Here is a 9,509-nt window from a genome sequence, read left to right on the forward strand (position 1 = left end):
CTTTGATGAACCAGAGAAAGCTTCTCTCTCAGAAGCAGGTGCACCAGACAACAAGGTTGACCACATGAAGCAGATTGTTGAAGAAGCTACAAGGAGAATGAATGAAGGAGGATCGACTACTGATGACCCTCCATCCAACGATGCTTCAGTCGAGGGGGAGCCAAGCTCAAAATTCGAGGGGGAGCCAAGCTCAAATGTCGAGGGGGAGCCAAGCTCTACAACTGCAACCGAAAGTGCTTCTCCAACCGAAAGTGCTTCTCCAACCGAAGGTGCATCAACGCCTGCAAGTCCAGCATCACAAGAAACCTCTGAACCTCAAGTTTCTCAAAGTTCATCAATCGAGGGGGAGCATGATGATATGACGCTTGACTACGATAGCCAATCTGAGCCAGAAGAAATGATTAATGCTGAACTAGACCCAACCTTTGATCCAAATTACCCTCCTCTTACCAAATGGACCAGAGATCATCCTATCTCTCAAGTGGTTGGTGATGTATCGGAAAAGGTTCTGACCCGATCACAACTAAAGGCAAAACAGACATCCTTATTTTCAAAGGTTGAGTTTTGTATGTTTAACTCATTCGTATCAAAAGTTGAACCGAAGACAGTTAACACTGCCCTCGATCACTCTGACTGGGTTCAAGCAATGCAAGACGAACTGAACGAATTCGAAAGGAACAAAATCTGGCGCCTCATTCCAACTCCTCTAGATGCTTCAGTTGTTGGTCTCAAATGGGTCTTTAGGAACAAAATGGACATGGAAGGGAATGTTATAAGGAACAAAGCTCGTCTGGTAGTAAAGGGATACTGGCAGGAGGAAGGGATTGATTATGAAGAGACTTTTGCTCCTGTAGCTAGGCTGGAATCTGTAAGAATATTTCTTGCTTATGCTGCCCACAAAAACTTTGAAGTTTTCCAAATGGACGTCAAGTGTGCATTTCTTAATGGAGAACTCGCAGAAACCATGTATGTGGAGCAACCTCCTGGGTTCGTGAACGAAAAATATCCAAATCATTGCTACATTCTGGATAAAGCTGTGTATGGCCTTAAACAAGCTCCGAGAGCCTGGTATGAAACGCTAACAAAATTTTTAAAGATGTCTAAATTCAAACAAGGTTCGGTTGACCCAACCTTCTTTCGCAAAAAGGAAGGTAACCACCTTATGATTGTTCAAATTTATGTCGATGACATCATCTTTGGCTCTACGAATCCCTGCTTAACAGCTGAATTCAGAAAGATGATGGAGACTAAATTTGAAATGAGCTCAATGGGTCCTATTAACTTTTTCCTTGGTTTAAATATTAGATAGGGACCCGAAGGCATATTTATCAATCAGGAAGCTTACACGAAGACTCTCCTAGCAAAGTTCGGTATGATAGGAGACTCAAAAGTCAAAGTCCCAATGGCATTCGGCACCAAGCTAACTCCATCCCTAGACAAACCGGCTGTCGATATCACGCTCTATCGTCAAATGATAGGCTCACTAATGTATCTAACTGCTAGCAGGCCTGACATCATGTTTTCTGTGTGTTATTGTGCTCGATTTCAGGCAAACCCACACGAACCTCACATGCTTGCAGTGAAGAACATCTTACGCTATCTCAAGCGAACCACCTCCTTAGGTCTATGGTATCCTTCCAACTCAGGCTTCTTCGTTCAAGCCTATTCTGATGCTGACCTTGGAGGATGTGGACTCGACAGAAAAAGCACAACTGGTGGCTGTCAATTCCTTGACGGGAAGTTGGTCAGCTGGCAATCTAAGAAACAAACGTGTGTGTCGTTGTCTACTACCGAAGCGGAATACATTGCCGCTGCATCCTGCAAATCCCAAGTGATTTGGATCCAGAGTCAACTTCGAGACTATGGACTCAATATGAAGAAGATCCCACTATATTGTGACACTGAAAGTGCAATTAGGATATGTCATAACCCAGTGCAACACTCTAAAACCAAACACATAGCACTGAGGTATCACTTCATCAAAGATCACGTGGAAGATGGAAACGTCGAAGTTCATTTCGTAAGAACCACTGATCAACTGGCTGACGTCTTTACCAAAGCTCTTCCTGAAGCATCATTCAACAGAATATTGCAAGGGCTAGGTATGATGGAATCAGAGTCAGTACCTCATACTACCTCTCAACCTCAAACGTAAGAAGCGAAACCAAACGAACGTTCGGGTTCGGTTAAACCATCTGACTCGCTCAATACTTCAAAGGTAGTTTTTCTTGGTTGTATATTTCTTGTACAAAATTGTTTTTCTTTGTGTTGAAAGTATTTTCCAATTGCATGTCTAAATTCCTTGGCTTCTCAAAATTTTCCAAAACCGAAACCTACCGAAGGTTCGGGTTCGGTTTTTCAAAATTTCGTTGAACCGAAACCAACCGAAGGTTCGGGTTCGGTTTTTCAAAATTTTGTTGAACCGAAACCAACCGAACGCTCGGGTTCGTTTTTTCAAAATTTTCTGGAACCAAAACCAACCGAACGCTCGGGTTCGGTTTTTCAAAATTTTCTTCAACCGAAACCAACCGAACGCTCGGGTTCGGTTTTTCAAAGTTTTCAAACGTTTTTTTTAAGTCTATTTTTTTGCTTATTTTTTTTATCCATTTCGAAAACTCCAAAAATATTTTTTTACTTTTGTTTGTGTGATTGTTCATTAATGGGGATATAAATGTTGGATTAATTAAGTGTCCCTAGAAGCATGCTGCTGTATGTGTCCCAAGCCTCATAAGATTTTGAATAATAGCCTTCATGACCTGGTATCAACAAACCTTGTCTTCCCAATAAGGCTAACACATTTATTCTAATCGTGAGCTACCTCACTCTTTTCTCACATGAGTTAAGAGTTTTTCTGCTTGGTCCTTATTTTCGCAGCAGAGGTACTTTATCTTCTTACACCATCTCTATTACACTTCTCCATTACATTCGTTTCATCAACGTAACCCTTGAGACTCTCAGAAATTACCACTGAGGTTTATGGTTACACAACATCTGTGTTTATGATCTTAGTTTCGTGCCACTACGAGCTGAGTGAAACCCAAAATTCAACACTAAATATGAATTGACGGTGAATAATTAATTTGCTCAAGTTTTCACCAATGAATTGATGAATGTACCTTAATGAAATCTCAAATTTTATTTTGTGTGATTCCTATGAAATTGTTAAACACCATAACATTTCTTCCCTCGAGATCTAGGTTTTAATTTTTTTTGAGATTTTATATTTTTCCAACCCATTTTAAAATAAATTCCTACCTACTTGTTCAACAAACTACACTGGTCTCACAAGTACTTTGATCACTTTCTTTCTTATTTCAAGATTAGAATTGCTGCATCAAAGCGAAAGTCACCCTGAATTAGCCTAATTAAAAGAAGCCTTTCAACATTTCTTAAAAAGTGATTAATCGTAATTCAACGGGATTCCACATTAACACTTTAAGGTCTCTCTTGATCTTGAAGGAAGAAATTCGTGCCCGGGATCATCAGTTTCGTGTCATTATTGACATCACAGAAAATCCTTAAAAGAGTTGCTTTATTTCTTTTCCTTTTACACTCTTTGCACGAAAATCTTTGATTTTCCAAAATTCCGTTACTAATTAATTTCAGGCTGATTTATTACTTTGGTGGTTAATTATGAAGCTGTGGTCAAAAATAATCCACGTGGGTATTTAATTCAAAAGATGCCATTTAAAAAGATAAGACGAAAGGTTGCTGACTCGGCGGGAGTTAAACGGATTGAAATTCAAACGACGGTAAAAAGGGGGCGCGTGTGAATTTGAAACGCCCATACTTTTACTGACATCAGGGACGCGTGTGCTGATAATGCCTCTGATGGGGATAACCCGTTTCTTGGCGGTGATAACATGAACTTCGATTCGGTCTACTATAGTCCGTTCCAGGTTCAGAGTGATGAAGAGGATGATGCTCCAGTGACAAAGAAGCATCTTAAGGAGCTCAACGAGAAGATTGACTTACTTCTCGCCTCATCTTCCAACCAACAGTCCTCCTTATCTAAAGCTGCACTTCAGAAGATTGTTGATGCCTTCTCCAGGGCTCAGCATGATTCGGTAGCCTCAGCCACTGCCGCCATCGAAGCCTCTACCAAAGCCTGTGAGGCTGCGACCGAAAAAGTCGATAAACTATTCTCCGACGCTTCTATCCTATTGAAGTCCTTACAGGAAAGCGCCGACGCCACAAAGACAACTTTGGAACCGATTGTTCAGCAATTGGCAAAGTTTGTTTCTACGGAGTTGACCTCGTTCGCTACACTTCGCCAATCCCTAAGCGACGACAACTCGGCCCTTCGTGCCTCCATCGACGAGCGCCTCGCTAAGCTTCAGGAGGATCTCGCAGCTGAAAATTCATTGATGGACGTTCTGGCGAGCAAAACAACCGCCCTCAAGATCAAGAGCATGCAGCTTTCAAACTCACAACAACAACTTGAAGCTCTTCGATCCGAAAGGGAGGTCCTCAAGACATGTGTTTCGGATGTACACGCTGCCTTATCAAACATCCTAGAAGCACACGATCCCATTCTCAACCATTCAGTGAGGCGAACCCTTGCTGAAAAGCTCTCTCCGGCCATGGACCTTCTCAGCAAAATAGAAGGCTTACCAAGTTTCGTGTCCATTCCGAAACAAGGGGGAGAAGAAAAGAAGACCGGATCGAAACCACCTCCTTCCTCCAAAGCTACTCACACAACCGAACCACCTCCGACTGGTCAAACTTCGGGTTCGGGTGTGAAGGACAAAGGGAAAAACATACCTGAGGAAGAAGATGAAGATGAAGATGAAGATGATGAAACCATTGCTGACATGTTGAAACGAAAGAACAGTCGCAATGTGGATGATGATGTTAATCGTGTGGCGCGAGAGGCTGAAGAAGCCGAACGCAAGCAGAAGGAAGCCCACGATCTCCTCGAGAGCAGGAAGACTCTCTTCCCTGCATGGACTCGGGAGCGCTTGATCAAAGAGGCCATAGATACTCCCAGCATCTTATGGCTCGAGCCGGTGATCTCGTTCGACTGCTACAACTCTGTCGACTTGCAGTTCGACATGCCGCTGACTCGAAAGGCGTTTATCTTCCACGCCTTCTCAAATATCTTTGAAGTCCCTCATCCAGATGCTGAACTTGATAGGGAGCTCATCGATTTCTATTTGAAGGCTGCTCGTCCTCAGTATCTGACTTGGAGCACTCAGAAGATAGTGAACGTTCGGGTCTTAAAGCCTTACACCGAAGGAAGGTTCATAAACGTTCGGTTCAAGGTGATTCGAGGGTCTGCGAAAACTGAACATCTTATATCTCTGGCAGACTTACCGAATTTGAATCCTCATGATTGGATTGTCTTGCATAATATCCTTTTGACTAATGAAGCCGAATATGGTCCCATTATAGACCATATCAAAAGGATGTTAGTCTGTTACATCATGGAGGTTGCCCTTATGGATCAGGAGGTTGCCACAGTCTTCAAGAAGAAACCGAAGATAGCTCCTGTGGGATCGGCCAGTGATCTCAACCAAATGAAGATGGGCAAGATCGACCCGAGGCGCAACTCGGTTATGTTCACTAGAGCAGAAGGACAAAAATGTCTCTTTGCTTTAGCTGACAAACACCTTTACACCACTGCTTTTCTGGAGCATGTGTTATCGATCATCAAAAGGTGTAAAGAGAATGCAGCGGATGATGTTAAGTACTTCAACGACATGATCCAATGGTACATCAGGTTTAGACAGACAATTCTCTCGCTCACCAAATGTCTGTTTAACACCGTGAAGAAGAAGGTACCTGCCTCCGCTGCTGGCCCAAGTAACAAGTGAAGATCTCGCTCCAATTAACGCAAAGGGGGAGATTGTTGGGCTGAAGTTTTGTTGAAGATTGCGTCATTTGGGCTCGGCTGTTTATTTATTTAGTTTGTATTCCGGTTTGGGCCTGTCCAACCGAGAGCCTTTTTGTTTATTATATAAGTATATGCTTGCATGCATATTAGGTTAATGATTGAAACGATAGATCAGAGCATAACGATAGTATTTACAAATTTCTTTAATCGTTCTTGTAACCTACCAATCCTCTATAGTTGATGTTCTTAATCGAGCTCTTCTGAGGATTTTGTTTTAATCATTCGACACGATTGATTCACTCTTGCCTTGTTCTTATTTTCGTGTTCTTGCTGTTTTTATAATTAATTACCTGTTTAAGATCTAATCGATCTTCATAGATTAAAGTTTTAATCTCATCATTTCCAATACTTGAAAGTTCTCATTCATCATGCTCTACAACTTGCATGATTCCAAGTTCCGGTCCAATTGAAACTTGGGTGATGAGAATCTTTCCTTATTTGGTAAATTTAGACATTACCACAAATGAAAGAATCAATTTCATATTTCCACTCTTGCTCTTAATGGAATCGTATAAGCAACACAGTTTTCACAAATACCATTGTAAGGATATTTTAAAATAAATAAAATCAAAAATTTCCTTTTATTTTAAAAACTTTGCGGAAAAACTATCCTTACAATCCATATGAAAACTTGTTGTTATCTATTCCTAAGCAATATCTCATAACTCCTAAGAAGTAGCTCAAGAATCCGATCTTCAAACTATGCGATAGAAATCCATCTACGCGATCAGATTCAACATATTCTTTCTTTAAGTTTCTTTACTTTTCTTTGATTCTTAAAACATCAACATGTGACCCAGTCACATCATGTATCAAGAATCTCATAATAGAAACTTAGCAGAGTTAGATAGTGGATTTTACCTGAAATAGAGTCAAACTTATTGACTTTTCCATCCTTAGGTAAAATTGGCAGCTTCGCAACTAATGCCCCTTCCTTTGGCAATATAAACATATGGACTCTTTGATAATGGTACATGGGACTATCACAGACTTAGCATTTCTCTTTACCATTTGGTTAACTGAATTGACTATGGTCGATCCCTTTCCATTGGGAAGAGAGTGCCTTACTGGATATCCAATGTCATCATTGTCAATGTCCATAAAGTTTTAGGAAGATGATCTTAGCAAATAGATATGATCATTAAGGGTCTTGTCATAGTTTGTTTCATAGGAGTTCCAAAGAAACTCACTATGTGACTTAGAAAGTGATTGAGCCACCAACTTTCTCAAGACTTTGACACCCAACTCTCCCGGCTTGTCAATATGTGACTACCTCTGCAAGATGTGATCACACCTAGACCTTGCCTTGCCAATAGGGCTTGAGTGACCTTGAACTTGTGGGTTAGCGAGAATAATTGGAGGAGGTGAAAGAAGTATGATTTCCATGCGACATCGTCGCAATTTAGGAAAGCTTGTTTCAAGAGATTTGGGAAGATCATACATGTCTAAACCAGACATCTTTTGGGAGATATTCAAGATAGTTGATCTAAAGTCCTTAAGATGACACCCAATATGAAATATTAAGGCTAGGACCCAACAAACTATTTTATAACTTAGAAGAGGGATGTCATAATCCAAGCCATAAAATATTTGAAGGTAGGTGAATGACGATTCACCAATTTCCACCAAGATAAACGAAATGTATTATTAGGTTTTAATTGGATTTGAAACTCCTAGATCTTTTGAGATTCATTGAACTGTTCAATGGCATGTTTCAATCTCGAGTGTGCCCTTCAGGTTTTGTGACTGGGATGCCGAGGATCACAAAACAAGGTGTGAAGTAACCATGCAAATTACTTGGTACCCTTAAGTGTTTACCCCTCAATCGATGTGCTGGTTAACCACACACGCTCCATCGATACTATAATAAACATTAAGTTACCCTTTTCTTACCTTGTTAAATACAAGTTAGTGTGTCGGTTAACCACCCACGCTCCACTAACCAACTTAAACAAAGTGTAAAGTGTAATTTCATGAATTAGCACCTTATTCACATTTTCCTAAGTAACTAAGATTGGGTATTATTAAGAGTTTAGTAACTTAGTATTTATCATTAATACTTTTAATGAAGGGATAATTCTAGTCCTTTTCATACCCGTTCAGCTAACGACCCTCTACCGGTCAAGGAAGCGGTGGGTGAGAGTGGACACCCATTAAACTGTCATTTTATAGGCAGTAACCTTATACCGCCCTTATAGACCGGCTTCGTGAATGAGGCCTACTAACGATAAGACTGACTTGCTCTTATACATATATATATATATATATATATATATATATATATATATATATATATATATATATATATATATAAATATTATTAACTTATAATATTATAAAGTATAAGGGTTGAATTTTAACTTTTAAAATTCTAAGGGCTAACATGGAATTAAAGTATTCATAAGTGAAAACTTTTCAAATTCCAAAACTTGAGGGCAAGTTTTGAAACTATTCAAAACTAATTAATTCCATAACTTATGTGTTTAAAGTAGTTTTAATCCAAAAACTCTTCAAGTTCCATAACTTCACGACAAGTTATGGAAGACTTTAAACTAATAAAAGAACTAACTTATCTTTATTTTATAACTTATGGAATTAATTAAGGTTACACTTTTTTTATTTATTATTTAATGAAGAGACTCTTGGTCCTCCATAACTTGAGGACAAGTTATGGAGTCATAAAACCATTTAATTAGAACTAGACTCTTCATTTTGTAACCTTTGCCAACTTTTATGAGTTTTATGAAACTTAAATGTGACTTTTCATATAACTTGAGGACAAGTTACAAAAACACATTTTAGAATCGAATCTTAGATTAATTTGGATTGAAAACAACTATTTCACTCAACTTTTCTATTAATCTAAGCAACTCATAAGAACAAGATAATTCAAATCAATTTTTTTCATGTAATTAGTCTAAACCTTAAACTAATACAAAAAATGAATCTATTGACAATTATCTTTGAAATTGGATTAGCATGAACATTACCACAGCAAAAACAAGTTTATATGTTCAAAAACAGCTTAGGGTAATGTTCCTAGTCCATTTCTAGCCAAAAACCTCGAAAATATGTTGTCTGGGGCTCCTACTCGTCGAGTGCATGAACCTACTCGACAAGTAGGATGATTTTACTCATGGACTCGGCGAGTTCATCAGCGGACTTGGCGAGTCCAGTGCCCAGAAAGCCAGAAAATCGAGTTTTTCAGCATTTTGCAGCAATTTGCATCAAGTATAAATAAAAACAAGCCTAAGCTCTGATACCACTGTTGGGTTTTAAGCATTCTAACACTCCTAAGTGTACATGCAACCCTAAATACCTTGGATCTATGTTTTCTCTATTATACATGCAAATATGAACATCCAAGGTATTATCCTAATCTAAGCTATAAAACAATGAATATAGCAAGATAGAATACATACCTCTTTTATGTTGAATGTATTCATGAAGCTTGAGTGCCTAGTGCCCCAATTTTGACACCTCAAATGGTTCACACAACACCAATTGCTTTTGGAATAACCTTGAGAGAAATGTAGAACACTCCTTGAAATCGTTTAGCCCTCACACTCACACATAGTGCACGATTTCTTAAGCCATGGGATTCTTTTATATG

The sequence above is a fragment of the Lactuca sativa genome, chromosome 7 (genome assembly GCF_002870075.4).
Source record: "Lactuca sativa cultivar Salinas chromosome 7, Lsat_Salinas_v11, whole genome shotgun sequence".
Lineage (NCBI taxonomy): Eukaryota > Viridiplantae > Streptophyta > Magnoliopsida > Asterales > Asteraceae > Lactuca > Lactuca sativa.